This window comes from Macaca nemestrina, chromosome 4 (genome assembly GCF_043159975.1).
Source record: "Macaca nemestrina isolate mMacNem1 chromosome 4, mMacNem.hap1, whole genome shotgun sequence".
NCBI lineage: Eukaryota > Metazoa > Chordata > Mammalia > Primates > Cercopithecidae > Macaca > Macaca nemestrina.
This window is the reverse complement of record NC_092128.1, coordinates 54,802,983-54,820,504: the sequence shown is the minus strand read 5'-3', so window position 1 is coordinate 54,820,504 and position 17,522 is coordinate 54,802,983. Positions and strand designations below refer to the sequence as shown.

At 41.4% G+C, this 17,522-nt stretch overlaps 1 protein-coding gene across 3 annotated transcripts in view; it reads left to right on the top strand.

The window, feature by feature from the left end:
* Positions 1–17,522, top strand: part of LOC105475341 (LHFPL tetraspan subfamily member 3) — a 571,391-nt gene that overhangs the window by 156,593 nt on the left and 397,276 nt on the right. The gene's annotated exons all lie outside the window — the stretch shown is intronic.

The following is a 17,522-nucleotide window of genomic DNA, read 5'->3' as shown; positions in this document are numbered from 1 at the left end:
AAAGTCTTGCTCTGTTACCCAGGCTGGAATGCAGTGGTGCAAACACGGCTCACTGCAACCTACAACTCCAGGGCTCAAGTGATCCTCCACCTCAGCCTCCCAAGTAGCTGGGACCACAGGCATGTACCACCATGCCCAGCTATTTTTTAAATTTTTTTGTAGAGAGAGAGAGTCTCACTTTGTTTCCCAGGCTGGTCTTGAACTCCTGGACTCAAGGGATCCTTCTGCCTCATCCTCCTAAGGTGCTGGGATTGCAGGTGTGAGCCACTGTGCCCAGCCCAAGAACATAATTCTTGATAGGCATTTTCTCTCAGTTATTCACTCATTCAATAAATATTTATCAAGTGTTGGCCACATGCCGGGCACTGTGCTTGCCAATAGACATAAAATGATGAGCGACTCCAATGTGGTCTCTGCTCCCATACAACCTGCCATTAAGAGGGGAAGATAATCATTAATCAAATAATCACATGAAAGAGTGGATGATGATGAAAGCAATAATGTGTTTCAAAGAAAGGTAAGTGGGAGATAATAATGAGAACACATGGAAACATAGAGGGGAACAACACACACGGGCCTTTTGGAGGGTGGAGGGTGAAAGGAGGGAGAGAATCAGGAAAAATAACTATTGGGTATGAGGTGTAGTATCTGGTGATGAAATAAACTGTACAACATACTCCCATGACACAAGTTTACCTGTGTAATGAACCTGCACTTGTACTCTGAACTTAAAATAAGTTAAAAAAAAAAAAAAAGAGAGAAAGGAATGCATTCCTACATACAAAAGCATTAACAAAGGAAACTAATACATCAAGAAAAGCTTCACTGAGGAAGTAGCACTTCACTGAAATCTAGAGGATAAGCAGGAATTAGCCAGATGGGGAGGGAAAGGGAAAGTCTATCCAGACACATGAACAGTACTTACAAAAAGTACTAGGGGTTTGTCCATGTTGAAGCCCATTTTACGGGGAATAATTGCTGAAATCCCCAAAGTGCTCTCTGTATTTTGCATGGAGATATGATTGGAACAATAAGCATTAAAATGTTAAATGTCAGTGCTTTGCATTTTCTTTTATGATTCTGTTTTGATCCTTAATTGTTTGTAGTGAAGACATAACTTTTTTTGAGACAGAGTCTCGCTCTGTCGCCCAGGCTGGAGTGCAGTGGCGCAATCTCCGCTCACTGCAAGCTCCACCTCCCGGGTTCATGCCATTCTCCTGCCTCAGCCTCCCCAGAAGCTGGGACTACAGGTGCCTGCCACCGCGCCCAGCTAATTTTTATTATTATTATTATTATTTTGTGTGTGTATTTTAGTAGAGACGGGGTTTCACCGTGTTCGCCAGGATGGTCTCGATCTCCTGACCTCGTGATCCTCCTGCCTCGGCCTGCCAAAGTGCTGGGATTACAGGCGCAAGCCACCGCGCCCGGCACATATTTTAAAAGTTGAATTATTATTGAAATCCCTGTGAGTCAAAAAAGACTTTTATTTATTGGATAGTTTCATAGAAACCCTTTTATGAGTCTCCATTGTTTTAATAAAACTACTGATAGGTTGAGAAATTATTTCAACTTCTACAAAACTGCCTGGAAGGAAAGATATATGGTCTGCCGGTTTCTGGGTCTTCAGTCATCAGGGATTCCTGGAAGCCATAGCTCCTGAATGAGTAAGAGCCAAGGCCATGGGCTTTGGGGGCTCTTGAGGGTAGTTTTGATGTCTGCTTTTTCTGTCCTTTCTCCTCTTCTCTCCACCGCTCCACTCACGTGGACCCAGAAAGTCTTAATTAGGCATGGAGTCCTCCACAAGCAAAACGGCGGTAGGGTGGGAGTGGGGAACAAGCAAAGCATTGAGCTCATCTTGATCCATCTCTGGCCAGTGGCTTCTCCTTTCACTTCTTATACCATCCGTGTCTCTGGTATGAAGATCCCTGGATCTTCTTTGAATGATACAGTGTGTTCCACGCATTCCATCCCTGCATCTTAAATCTCTTTCTTAGGGAGACTCAGATAAATACTCAATGGCTACTAATCAAAGAGCCTTGCCAAGTTTGAGGCACTTGTTGGTATGTTGCTGCAGACGTAGCTCTCAATTATTAGGTATTATCTGAAGCACAAATAAAATGTCTTTGGGTATAGCAGGAATGTCATGTGGACACAGTGAGCACTGACTGTGAGGCAGTACCAGGACAACATTGCCCCAGAACACAATTTAGGGGAGAAGAATCTGGCTAAAATGGTCTTTAAGAGTTGTGCAGAACAACTCGTGAAACCACATGTTCAGCCGTAGTGAGAGATTTCCCCCTATTCTTTACTGGTACCACTCCTCAGAATACCCAAGTTGACTGGAGTCTGTGGTTTGCTGGGGTTGACTGAGACTGGGGTGGCTGTTAACGCTGGCTCAGGTGGTGGGAAACAACTTCCTGCTGGAAGAATCTCCAAGCCCGTAAGACCCTTCTCTGAGAGGGGAGAAAAGAGTGGACTCAGTTTACCTAAAGCTAATCACTGTGTGCCCTGCATAGTCAGTGCAAACATACAAACACTAACAATTTTCATAGGATTTATTGTTTTCATTAGGCATGTAACTATCTAATGGCCATTCTGAGGGATGCCATGGGAGCTCTTAATCCTGCTAGTTCTATTCCACACCCTGGACTACCATAAGATGTTGAGGGGACATACAAGGTGCTTCTTCCACTTCTTTTTTTTTTTTTTTTTTTTTTTTTTGAGACAGTCTCACTCTGTCGCCCAGGTTGGAGTGCAGTGGCATGATCTCAGCACACTGCAACCTCCACCTCTCAGGTTCAAGAGATTCTCCTGCCTCAGCCTCCTGAGTAGCTGGGATTACAGGTGCCCACCACCGTGCCCGGCTAACTTTTGTATTTCTAGTAGAGACAGTGTTTCACCATGTTGGCCAGGCTGGTCTCAAACTCCTGACCTCATGTGATCCACCTGCCTCGGCTTCCCAAGGTACTGGGATTACAGGCATGAGCCACCATGCCCGTCCTCTTCTTCCACTTCTGCTACTGTTAAACAGCCCTGGGAAAATGGGTTCAGCCCCTACACTGTCCATGTCCACCAAATCTGCAAGATTCTTGAGGCTTCCCTGCTCTAGCATCTGTTTTCCAGTCCAAACCTCATAGTGGTGCTTACTGAATACCACACACATATTAATACTTCCCGTTAGTGGAGCAGCTTATTCTTTTCTAAAAATTTCTCATTGATCATCTCATTTGTTCTCTACAATTAATATATGGGATTGGGTAAATAGGTTTTATTATTTTCATGTGCAAAACAGAAAACTAAAACTTTAGGATGAAGGTTATGATGTTTAAATGGTATGTACTCATCAGAGTTTTATACTGGATCAGATATCTGGAATCATTTCATCATGGATACACATATGGGAAGAAGAAAGCCTTTCGTAGTAGGTAGATTAGGACTTTGGAGGAAGACAGACCCCAATGTGAATCCTGGTGCTGTGAAATCCATGATTAATCACTTAACCTCTTTAAGCCTCGTCCTTTAACTGTAAATAGGGATAATGATTCTGCCTCACAGAATTGTGAAGATTAAATGAGGTTACATTTGCAAATCATCTAGCTCAGTACCTGATGCGCAGCAGATGCTTCATAAATGACACCCCACCCCCACCCACCGCCCAAATTTCCAGAAGACAGGAAGTGGAACTCAAGTAAATGCAAAACTGTAAGTAGCTGGTTGCACACAGGCATGTTCAACCGCAGATGAAAATCATAGAGAAGATGCCCTGTATTTGGAATAGAAAAGAGAATAAATAACAACTTTACTTGAACATTTGGTGTGGACTATTCTCAGAATATTTCAAGGATGTGTCATTGCACGGTCCGAACATTAGTTATTTATTCAGGATTGCCAAGTTGAGGGTTGCCTCTTTGTACAGCTCTCTATTGTAAGCTGCTTTGAATCACTTCATTAGAAAGTTAAGTGTCTGGAAAAAAAATAACAAATTGTAGAACATATCCACTATTGTTCTACACAGTGTACCAGAGCTGAAATTATGGCCAGAAGAGGTCCATGCATAAAACAGGCATTTGGTATGCAAATAAGCTAACAGTGATGAAATCTTGAATAACCCATGGGTAAAATCAAGAATTTATATCAGTAGGTATTCACTGCTGACCTTCAAACTAGAGTGACTAAGGCTGTTATGGTAGGAATTCTGCTGTATTAGTGAAGAGTGAGACTTGCCTGTTTATGAAATAAAGACCCAGGACTGGTCCTTTAGGGAATCACCCATGGGGAGTAATAGGGTGAAGCAAGGAGACCAGCATTCTAGTCTTATTCCTGCCACTGGTCAGTCACATCACTTTGCCTTGCTGGGTGACACAGTCATCATCTATTAAATGCTGGGCTGCCCTAACACAGACATTTCTACACTTGTGCAAAGAAGGACACTCCTTAACAACTGAGAAGTCATCTGTATTTCAGTGTTTGCGCCACAGCTCCTCCTAAGTTCATGGTCCTGTCATTTCCCACCTAGATTGTTATAATAGTCCTGATTGAGTTCTCTGCCTCCGGTCTCACTCCCAAAAATCCATCTACCACATTGTTTCAGAAAAAATCTTTCTGAAATGCCAAGCTCTTCAAGTCACTTCCTACTTTCATGCCTTCCATGTCTTTTCACTGATCTTGGGATAAAGCATTCATGTGTCCTACAGGGCCCTTGGTGACCAGCCTCCCCACTTGTCTTTTGTGCCTCATCTCTCACTTTCCTTCACCCTAGGCTCCAACTACACAAAGTCATTTGCAAATCCCCAAAACACCTGGATACTGCTTGCCTCTGGGCCTTTGCTTATGCTGCTCTCCCTGCCTGGGTACTCTCCCTATTGTTCATATCTCTCTATAATAAACTATAAATCCCTAGAGGATTTTTTTTGTTTGTTTGTTTGTTTGTTTTTTAATTTTAACAATGTATTTATCCAAGTATATCCAAAATGTTATTATTATTATTTTTTAAATTTATTTATTATTATTATACTTTAAGTTGTAGGGTACGTGTGCATAACGTGCAGGTTTGTTACATATGTATACTTGTGCCGTGTTGGTGTGCTACACCCATCAACTCGTCACTTACATCAGGTATAACTCCCAATGCAATCCCTCCCCCCTGCCCCCTCCCCATGATAGGCCCCGGTGTGTGATGTTCCCCTTCCTGAGTCCAAGTGATCTCATTGATCAGTTCCCACCTATGAGTGAGAACATGCGGTGTTTGGTTTTCTGTTCTTGTGATAGTTTGCTAAGAATGATGGTTTCCAGCTGCATCCATGTCCCTACAAAGGACACAAACTCATCCTTTTTGATGGCTGCATAGTATTCCATGGTGTATATGTGCCACATTTTCTTAATCCAATCTGTCACTGATGGACATTTGGGTTGATTCCAAGTCTTTGCTATTGTGAATAGTGCTGCAATAAACATACGTGTGCATGTGTCTTTATAGCAGCATAATTTATAATCCTTTGAGTATATACCCAGTAATGGGATGGCTGGGTCATATGGTACATCTAGTTCTAGATCCTTGAGGAATCGCCATACTGTTTTCCATAATGGTTGAACTAGTTTACAATCCCACCAACAGTGTAAAAGTGTTCCTATTTCTCCACATCCTCTCCAGCACCTGTTGTTTCCTGACTTTTTAATGATCGCCATTCTAACTGGTGTGAGATGGTATCTCATTGTGGTTTTGATTTGCATTTCTCTGATGGCCAGTGATGATGAGCATTTTTCCATGTGTCTGTTGGCTGTATGAATGTCTTCTTTTGAGAAATGTCTGTTCATATCCTTTGCCCACTTTTTGATGGGGTTGTTTGTTTTTTTCTTGTAAATTTGTTTGAGTTCTTTGTAGGTTCTGGATATTAGCCCTTTGTCAGATGAGTAGATTGCAAAAATGTTCTCCCATTCTGTAGGTTGCCTGTTCACTCTGATGGTAGTTTCTTTTGCTGTGCAGAAGCTCTTTCGTTTAATGAGATCCCATTAGTCAATTTTGGCTTTTGCTGCCGTTGCTTTTGGTGTTTTAGACATGAAGTCTTTGCCCATGCCTATGTCCTGAATGGTACTACCTAGGTTTTCCTCTAGGATTTTTATGGTATTAGGTCTAACATTTAAGTCTCTAATCCATCCTGAATTAATTTTCGTATAAGGAGTAAGGAAAGGATCCAGTTTCAGCTTTCTACTTATGGCTAGCGAATTTTCCCAGCACCATTTATTAAATAGGGAATCCTTTCCCCATTTCTTGTTTCTCTCAGGTTTGTCAAAGATCAGATGGCTGTAGATGTGTGGTATTATTTCTGAGGACTCTGTTCTGTTCCATTGGTCTATATCTCTGTTTTGGTACCAGTACCATGCTGTTTTGGTTACTGTAGCCTTGTAGTATAGTTTGAAGTCAGGTAGCGTGATGCCTCCAGCTTTGTTCTTTTGACTTAGGATTGTCTTGGAGATGCGGGCTCTTTTTTGGTTCCATATGAACTTTAAAGCAGTTTTTTCCAATTCTGTGAAGAAACTCATTGGTAGCTTGATGGGGATGGCATTGAATCTATAAATTACCTTGGGCAGTATGGCCATTTTCACGATATTGATTCTTCCTATCCATGAGCATGGTATGTTCTTCCATTTGTTTGTGTCCTCTTTTATTTCACTGAGCAGTGGTTTGTAGTTCTCCTTGAAGAGGTCCTTTACATCCCTTGTAAGTTGGATTCCTAGGTATTTTATTCTCTTTGAAGCAATTGTGAATGGAAGTTCATTCCTGATTTGGCTCTCTGTTTGTCTGTTACTGGTGTATAAGAATGCTTGTGATTTTTGCACATTAATTTTGTATCCTGAGACTTTGCTGAAGTTGCTTATCAGCTTAAGGAGATTTTGGGCTGAGGCAATGGGGTTTTCTAAATATACAATCATGTCATCTGCAAACAGGGACAATTTGACTTCTTCTTTTCCTAACTGAATACCCTTGATTTCTTTCTCTTGCCTAATTGCCCTAGCCAGAACTTCCAACACTATGTTGAATAGGAGTGGTGAGAGAGGGCATCCCTGTCTTGTGCCAGTTTTCAAAGGGAATTTTTCCAGTTTTTGCCCATTCAGTATGATATTGGCTGTGGGTTTGTCATAAATAGCTCTTATTATTTTGAGGTACGTTCCATCAATACCAAATTTATTGAGCATTTTTAGCATGAAGGGCTGTTGAATTTTGTCAAAAGCCTTTTCTGCATCTATTGAGATAATCAGGTGGTTCTTGCCTTTGGTTCTGTTTATATGCTGGATTATGTTTATTGATTTGCGAATGTTGAACCAGCCTTGCATCCCAGGGATGAAGCCCACTTGATCATGGTGGATAAGCTTTTTGATGTGTTGCTGAATCCGGTTTGCCAGTATTTTATTGAGGATTTTTGCATCAATGTTCATCAGGGATATTGGTCTAAAATTCTCTTTTTTTGTTGTGTCTCTGCCAGGCTTTGGTATCAGGATGATGTTGGCCTCCTAAAATGAGTTAGGGAGGATTCCCTCTTTTTCTATTGATTGAAATAGTTTCAGAAGGAATGGTACCAACTCCTCCTTGTACCTCTGGTAGAATTCAGCTGTGAATCCATCTGGTCCTGGACTTTTTTGGTTGGTAGGCTATTAATTATTGCCTCAATTTCAGAGCCTGCTATTGGTCTATTCAGGGATTCAACTTCTTCCTGGTTTAGTCTTGGAAGAGTGTAAGTGTCCAGGAAATTATCCATTTCTTCTAGATTTTCCAGTTTATTTGCGTAGAGGTGTTTATAGTATTCTCTGATGGTAGTTTGTATTTCTGTGGGGTCGGTGGTGATATCCCCTTTATCATTTTTAATTGCGTCGATTTGATTCCTCTCTCTTTTCTTCTTTATTAGTCTTGCTAGTGGTCTGTCAATTTTGTTGATCTTTTCAAAAAACCAACTCCTGGATTCATTGATTTTTTGGAGAGTTTTTTGTGTCTCTATCTCCTTCAGTTCTGCTCTGATCTTAGTTATTTCTTGCCTTCTGCTAGCTTTTGAATGTGTTTGCTCTTGCTTCTCTAGTTCTTTTAATTGTGATGTTAGAGTGTCAATTTTAGATCTTTCCTGCTTTCTCTTGTGGGCATTTAGTGCTATAAATTTCCCTCTACACACTGCTTTAAATGTGTCCCAGAGATTCTGGTATGTTGTATCTTTGTTCTCATTGGTTTCAAAGAACATCTTTATTTCTGCCTTCATTTCGTTATGTACCCAGTAGTCATTCAGGAGCAGGTTGTTCAGTTTCCATGTAGTTGAGCGGTTTTGATTGAGTTTCTTAGTCCTGAGTTCTAGTTTGATTGCACTGTGGTCTGAGAGACAGTTTGTTATAATTTCTGTTCTTGTACATTTGCTGAGGAGTGCTTTACTTCCAATTACGTGGTCGATTTTGGAGTAAGTACGATGTGGTGCTGAGAAGAATGTATATTCTGTTGATTTGGGGTGGAGAGTTCTATAGATGTCTATTAGGTCTGCTTGCTGCAGAGATGAGTTCAATTCCTGGATATCCTTGTTAACTTTCTGTCTCGTTGATCTGTCTAATGTTGACAGTGGAGTGTTGAAGTCTCCCATTATTATTGTATGGGAGTCTAAGTCTCTTTGTAAGTCTCTAAGGACTTGCTTTATGAATCTGGGTGCTCCTGTATTGGGTGCATATATATTTAGGAGAGTTAGCTCTTCCTGTTGAATTGATCCCTTTACCATTATGTAATGGCCTTCTTTGTCTCTTTTGATCTTTGATGGTTTAAAGTCTGTTTTATCAGAGACTAGTATTGCAACCCCCGCTTTTTTTTGTTCTCCATTTGCTTGGTAAATCTTCCTCCATCCCTTTATTTTGAGCCTATGTATGTCTCTGCGTGTGAGATGGGTCTCCTGAATACAGCAGACTGATGGGTCTTGACTCTTTATCCAATTTGCCAGTCTGTGTCTTTTAATTGGAGCATTTAGTCCATTTACATTTAAGGTTAAGATTGTTATGTGTGAACTTGATCCTGCCATTATGATATTAACTGGTTATTTTGCTCGTTAGTTGATGCAGTTTCTTCCTAGCCTCGATGGTCTCTACATTTTGGCATGTTTTTGCAATGGCTGGTACCGGTTGTTCCTTTCCATGTTTAGTGCTTCCTTCAGGGTCTCTTGTAAGGCAGGCCTAGTGGTGACAAAATCTCTAAGCATTTGCTTATCTGTAAAGGATTTTATTTCTCCTTCACTTATGCAACTTAGTTTGGCTGGATATGAAATTCTGGGTTTAAAATTCTTTTCTTTAAGAATGTTGAATATTGGCCCCCACTCTCTTCTGGCTTGGAGAGTTTCTGCCGAGAGATCTGCTGTTAGTCTGATGGGCTTCCCTTTGTGGGTAACCCGACCTTTCTCTCTGGCTGCCCTTAAGATTTTTTCCTTCATTTCAACTTTGGTGAATCTGGCAATTATGTGTCTTGGAGTTGCTCTTCTCGAGGAGTATCTTTGTGGCGTTCTCTGTATTTCCTGGATTTGAATGTTGGCCTGCCCTACTAGGTTGGGGAAGTTCTCCTGGATGATATCCCGAAGAGTGTTTTCCAACTTGGTTCCATTTTCCCCCTCACTTTCAGGCACCCCAATCAGACGTAGATTTGGTCTTTTTACATAATCCCATACTTCTTGCAGGCTTTGTTCATTTCTTTTTCTTCTTTTTTCTTTTGGTTTCTCTTCTCGCTTCATTTCATTCATTTGATCCTCAATCGCAGATACTCTTTCTTCCAGTTGATCGAGTCGGTTACTGAAGCTTGTGCATTTGTCACGTATTTCTCGTGTCATGGTTTTCATCTCTTTCATTTCGTTTATGACCTTCTCTGCATTAATTACTCTAGCCATCAAGTCTTCCACTTTTTTTTCAAGAGTTTTAGTTTCTTTGCGCTGGGTACGTAATTCCTCCTTTAGCCCTGAGAAATTTGATGGACTGAAGCCTTCTTCTCTCATCTCGTCAAAGTCATTCTCCGTCCAGCTTTGATCCGTTGCTGGCGATGAGCTGCGCTCCTATTTTTTGAATTTCCAGCTTTTCTGCCCTGCTTTTTCCCCATCTTTGTGGTTTTATCTGCCTCTGGTCTTTGATGATGGTGATGTACTGATGGGGTTTTGGTGTAGGTGTCCTTCCTGTTTGATAGTTTTCCTTCTAACAGTCAGGACCCTCAGCTGTAGGTCTGTTGGAGATTGCTTGAGGTCCACTCCAGACCCTGTTTGCCTGGGTATCAGCAGCAGAGGCTGCAGAAGATAGAATATTTCTGAACAGCGAGTGTACCTGTCTGATTCTTGCTTTGGAAGCTTCCTCTCAGGGGTGTACTCCACCCTGTGAGGTGTGGGGTGTCAGACTGCCCCTAGTGGGGGATGTCTCCCAGTTAGGCTACTCAGGGGTCAGGGACCCACTTGAGCAGGCAGTCTGTCCGTTCTCAGATCTCAGCCTCCGTGTTGGGAGATCCACTGCTCTCTTCAAAGCTGTCAGACAGAGTCCTTTGTGTCTGCAGAGGTTTCGGCTGCTTTTGTTGTTGTCTGTGCCCTGTCCCCAGAGGTGGAGTCTACAGAGACAGGGAGGTTTCCTTGAGCTGCTGTGAGCTCCACCCAGTTCGAGCTTCCCAGCAGCTTTGTTTACCTACTTAAGCCTCAGCAATGGCGGTCGCCCCTCACCCAGCCTCGCTGCTGCCTTGCCGGTAGATCAGACTGCTGTGCTAGCAATGAGGGAGGCTCCGTGGGTGTGGGACCCTCCCGGTCAGGTGTGGGATATGATCTCCTGGTGTGCCTGTTTGCTTAAAGCGCAGTATTAGGGTGGGAGTTACCTGATTTTCCAGGTGTTGTGTCTCAGTTCCCCTGGCTAGGAAAAGGGATTCCCTTCCCCCTTGCGCTTCCCAGGTGAGGCAATGCCTCGCCCTGCTTCAGCTTTTGCTGGTCGGGCTGCAGCAGCTGACCAGCACCGATCCTCCAGCACTCCCCAGTGAGATGAACCCAGTACCTCAGTTGAAAATGCAGAAATCACCGGTCTTCTGTGTCGCTCGCGCTGGGAGTTGGAGACTGGAGCTGTTCCTATTAGGCCATCTTGCTCCGCCCCCCACCCAGAGGATGTTAACACTGTCTAATTCATCTGTCTCGGGGCTCAGTGCTGAATCTAACACATAACAGGACTTAATATTTGGTGAATGAATGAAGGTAGATGGTTCAGATTTCAGGCTAGTCAAAAGGGTATTTTATTTTCAATGCTCCTGAAATTACAGCCATAGACTACTCATATCAAAAGCTAGCCCTGTCTGTAGTATAATCAGAGCCATTGCTTATGAACATAGCTCTTTTAGAAAGGATATAGCCTCAAGAAGTAGGTGATTGACCTTGCAGTCTAGGATATGCTACTGTGTGGTAACAGCTGTTGGTGCCTTGCTCACATCTGTAACAATGCACCTAGCTTCCCCTCCCACTCCATGAGTGTTGCCTGATAATGGCTCACAGTTATACTTTTCGCTGGAGAATTACCCTTACTTGGCTTGCCTTAGTGATTACATCCTTTCCTCCCCTCAGACGTGGTTTGTGACTGGCAGCTGATTAATATGGAGGTACAAAAGCCCCACTCCTTTTCCTCAAGGTGAAATAACTCTGTAGTGCCTGCTACTTACACTGGACCCCTGGGCAATCCCACCTAGGTTAGATTTCCATTAACCACATCCTTGCTTAGCCCCTTCCCCTGCTGTTATCCACTTCCCTCAATTCCTTACAAGTTTTTCTCTTGAGAACACTCCCTCAATAAGTCATTTACCAAATCACTTGGCTTGGGCTCTGCTTCTAGGAACCACATCTAAGACATTCTGATAGTCTATAAGCCCTCTTGTGGGGTCAGACCTTCCTGATTAAGGGGTCTGACAGGGTTAATGCCAATCATGTATTTGTCCATATAGAGCCTCTTTCAAGCCATCATTCCTGCCCTACACGGGTGTTCCACCAGTGGCGTAGTTAGCAAGGCTCTTCTTTATGTTGAATCTGTCCTTTTAGACTCTTATGTGTTTATACTCTGTGATTTGTCCCTACATCACTGTGTGTAATAGAGTGAGTCTGTCATTTGTCACACATGGAACTAAAAGAAGATACTGCCTTTCTTGGTTTTGCTTTTCTGGTGGTTCCTTCTCCCTGCCACCTCCTTGAACATTAAAGCAGCAATTGCTTGCATCTCATGAACAATGAACAGATTTAGAACCCAAAAAGCAGCTGGCAAGTTGCCCAGTGTGCCATATGCCACCTTTTCCCACTGCAGGTGTTCTCCCTCTTGACTGGCAGCTCCTGGGCTGGCTGTAGTCCAGTCTGAGGGAGACAGAAGATCTGAGAAGATATGCTCAGCATAATTCTTCACAAGGCCAAGTCTCCATCTGGGTTTTTGTTTGTAGGACAATGTTTATTATCTGCCCATATTGACATGTACACGGGATTTCAGGATATATGTTGGACGAACTTGGTGCACTCATGATGTGGACAGAGGTGGCACCACACGGATATTCCCAACCTTGGTTTTGCAAAGAGTTTGAAGTGATTGAGGAATTGAGGAATTGACTCCAAAATAGATGGAAGTCACTAAATTCTGTGAAAATGTGCTCAATGTGATTTTTAAAAAATGAAAGTTCTAGGATCATTCCCCCAACTGATCGATAAACAGGAACCAGTCATTTGTTCTCACTGTTACTCCTGGTTTGTTTTGCAGGATAAATTTCATTCCCTTACATGCCTTTCTTGTCCTACAGTGGAATGGAAGAAAATTTCCCACAAGTGGTGATGCTTGGGTGCTGAGATTACACAGGAAAGGTGTAAATCACTGTGACTGCTATTCTGACTCACCATTTTATAAATTTTATATTCAGTTGTAATTTTCTTTCCTTTCTCAAAGAGAAAGGCTTTTAAACTGATGATCTTTAGACATTTTAAACTACATAGTTATTTTTACTGTTTGTCTCAAGAAAGAAAGGTATCTCATGTAAAGGAGATGTAAAAGTAAACATGTGGGTAAGATACTCCTGATACACTTTGAAATATTTATACTTCCTTCAAGTGATTTAGTAAAACTTCTTAAACTTGTATTTTATGCATATAGTCATTTTTTTTAAAAACAGATATTGGGTCTCTCACTCTGTCACCTAGGCTGGAGTGCAGTGGCAATCATCACTGCAGCCTGAAACTCCTGGGCTCAAGCAATCCTCCCACCTCAGCCTCCTGAGTAGCTGGGACTACAGATGTACACCACCATGAACAGCTAATATTTTAAAATTCTTAAATTTTGTGTAGAGACAGAGTATCACTATGTTACTCAGGCTTGTTTGAAACTCCTGGTTCAAGTGATCCTCCTACCTTGGCTTCCCAAAATGTTGGGATTACAGGTATGAGCCACCACATGCCCAGCCAACATGTAGTCATTTTATATAAGAATAAGATTCAAGTTAATGAACAGAGTTGGTTTACGTGGCAACTTTATTAGTAGGTCCTTACACAGCATCCTTAAGATTTTCAAGCCAATTATAATATGCCTGGGGATTTGAATTCTTAATTCCTTTCCTTTTCTTCCTCTTAAATGATTTGGAGCCTTTTACAGTTCTTATGTCCTTTCTTCATTGAGAAAACCCCTTTAGCTGTATGTAACTGTCCTGCTTCTTCAGTCATCAGATTTTTTAATGTGTCCTATTCCTTTACCTCTGGCTCCAAAAGATTAAGGGAAGCAGGACTGAACAGACAGGTTCTAGTTACATACTCAACCCATCAGGGATCTCAAAGCACACTCCCTACTGCACTTGTCCCACCCTCACGTAGAAACACCTTCCATCCCCTTTCCCTCCTTCCCTTCACTTCTCAGCATGGTCATTCCTGGGCCAAAGTGCTGAAGATGGAGCATGTTAGTGAGGGGGCCAGGGAGAAGGTCAAAAGCCTTCTCAAAAATCAATGTGGTATGTTTTCTGTTGAGTTCCTTGGCTTCTTATTTGCTTTTAGACTTACCTTCTTAGAAAGTCTCTTCTTTCCTGAGGCAGATGAGGCAAAGCATCTAAAGCACCTCACACAGAGCAGGAGAGTGTCTTGGCCCATTTTGTGCTGCTATAACAGTCTCAGATGAGACTGGGTAATTTGTAAAGAACAGAGATTTATTTCTTACAGTTCTGGAGGCTGGGAAGTCGAAGATGGAAGGGCCCGCACCTGGCCGGGGCATTCATGCTGTGTCATCCCATGGTGGAAGGCAGAAGGGCAAGAGAGCACGAGAGAGAGACAGGAAGGGGGCTGAACTCATCCTTTTCTCATGAACACACTCCTGCAATGACTAATCCACTCCTGAAATTATGGCATTAATCCATTCATGAGAGCAGAGCCCTCGTGACCTAGTCACCTCCTAAAAATCTCAACTGTCAGTACTGTTACGTTGGGGATTAAGTTTCCAATACATGAACTTTGGGGACTCATTCACAGCATAGCAGAGGGGTTCTCCATGGGTGACACTGGGTGGGGAGAGCAGGGGAATGAGGTCCTGACGAAATGATCTTTTAAAAAATATTATTCATATAGTTTTTAATAGGTAGAACTAGAACTTATCGTTACTAGATAATCGTTACTAGAACTCGAACTTTATGAAGTATTTTAAAATATACAGTGAAAATCCTGTCTCCCATATCTTATTCTCATCCTCTCGGTTCCTAGGCATGATGTTGACTTTTGCACTAAAAGAGATATATTTTTATCATGCAAAGGCAGTTTTTGCATGATAATCCCTATTTTATGGAGTGTTCTTTAAAAAACTCAGAGATTCTCGTATGTTTTATTTTCTTAGAACTACCGGTATGGTGAATTATATTTATGTGATTCTAAATATTGGACTGTCCTTTGGTCTTTATTTTTTTTAATGTGCTGTCAGATTCTAGTTACTATTGTGATATTTTACTTGGGATTTTTACATTGGCATGCATAAGTTATATCGGTCTGTAATTTTGGAACACTTTGTGCACCTTCCATCATCTTTATCATCCTTTGGTACTAAAATTATGCTTATTACATAAAAAGAATTTGGAATATTTATTTTACATTTTCCCTTGATGCTCTGGAACCATTTAATGATTAGATTTTCTATCACATTTATTTATTTATTTATTTATTTATTTATTTATTTATTTGAGACAGAGTCTCACTCTGTCGCGCAGGCTGGAGTGCAGTGGTGCAATTTCGGCTCACTGCAAGTTCCGCTTGCCGGGTTCATGCCATTATCCTGCCTCAGCCTCCCGAGTAGCTGGGACTACAGGTGCCCACCACCACATCCAGCTAATTTTTTTGTATTTTTAGTAGAGACGGGTTTCACCGTGTTAGGATGGTCTCGATCTCCTGACCTCGTGATCCACCTGCCTCAGCCTCCCAAAGTGCTGGGATTACAGGTGTGAGCCACCGCACCTGGCCTCTATCACTTTTTTTTTTATTATTATACTTTAAGTTCTAGGGTACATGTGCACAATGTACAGGTTTGTTACATAGGTATACATGTACCATGTTGGTTTGCTGCACCCATCAACTTGTCATTTACATTAGGTATTTCTCCTAATGTTCTCCCTTCCCCAGCCCCCACCCCCCGACAGGCCCTGGTGTGTGATGTTCCCCGCCCTGTGTCCGTGTGTTCTCATTGTTCAACTCCCACCTATGAGTGAGAACGTGCGGTGTTTGGTTTTCTGTCCTTGTGTCTATCACTTTTTTAAAAATAAAAAATGTTTTTGTTTATTTTAGTGTACCAAGATGCATTGTTTCTTTAGTCAAGTAAACGTCTTCAGTAATCCATTCAAGGAAGATCATTTAGTCTAACCTCATGAAGCCTATATCCTTCAAGTACTGATGGCATCATTATGGCACATCGAGTTCGTAATTCTGAACCAGATCATGTAGTTTGAGCAGATGTGGCAAGAGTGACAAAAGATGCCCTACTGCTTTTAAACTAACTTTGGTAATTTATGTATTCCTGTAAAACTTTCATTTCATCAAAGTTTTTAAATATATTTACATCGACTTCAGCAAAATGTTCTCTTATGAGTTTTGGTATGTTTGTAATTCTGTGGCTAGTTCCCCTTTATCATTTCTCATTTTACTTATTTGTACTTTCTTCTTTCTTCTTGATTAGGACAGTGCTTTAGTCCATTTTGGCTGCTATAACAGAAATACCATAAAGTAGATGGCTTATAAATGATAGAAATCTATTTTTTACAGTTCTGATGGCTGGGAAACCCAGGATCAGACACTGGCAGATTCAGTGTGTGATGAGGGCTCAATTTCTGGTTTACCGGTGATGCTTTCTGGCTGTGTCCTCACGTGGTGAGAGGAGTGAGGAGTCTCTCTCAAACCTCTTCTCTAAGGGCACTAATCTCCTCCAAAGGCCCTACCTCCTAATACCATCACCTTGGGGTTAGGATTTCAGTGCATGTGGAGAAGGGGTGCAGATGTAAATATTCAGCCCATTGCAGTTAGTAAGCAATTTATTATTTCTTAAAAAATGAACAATCTTTTGATATTATTAGTTCTACTATTTTAATATTGCTAAGCTATTTATGTCTGCTTTTATTTTTATTAATTTCTTCCTATGCTTTCTTTTAGTTGTTTTTCTCTAACTTCATCTGGGATGCTTTATTTATTTTTCAGTCTTTCTTATTCATTGCTATAAATATGTCTATGAATTTTCCACTTTTTAAATTTATTGCTATAAATATTTGCTTGTGAATTTTCCACTTTGGCATTGCTTTAGCTCTATTATTTTCTCATTAATATTTAAAAATCACTTTGGGTATGTTTCATTTCTCCTTTTTTTTCATCCTGTTATTTCCCTTATTGTCTTTTGCTTTTCCTGCAGTATCTGTTTGGCCTTAAATTTCTTCCAGTTTCTTTTTCATGTCTGTAATGGTTTTAGTTTTTCTTCCACATTTTTCTTGGAAAATGTGAATAAGTGAAACGATGTATAATGAAACCAGTTTTATCATAGGCCAATTGACATGAACAAGAGTTAAGTTCTGACAGCATATTCCTGATTACACAACCATCACAAAATTTCTAAAGACCAAAACACTTCTAATATTAAACATTGAAACAATGATTAGCTATTCATACAGTTAAGAAAAATTAATTAAAACAAGTAAGATAATTATTTACCAAATTATTCCATCTCAGGGTCTCAAGTGGCCAGAGCCTACTCTAGTCACTCAAGGCACAAGGCAGGAGCCACTGCTGAATAGGATATCATCCCATCATGGGGTGTACTCACACACACCCCACACTCACTCAGACTGAGACAATTTAGACATGCCAGTTAACCTAATGTGCACATCTTTGGGATGTAGGAGGAAGCTGGAGCACCCAGAGAAAGACCATGCAGACAAGAGGAGAATGTGCAAACTCCACACAGACAGTGGGCCCTGGCCAGGAATCATTTTTCTTTCCTCATTAACATCATAATAAGATGGCATGGAAAAAAATGAAATTATT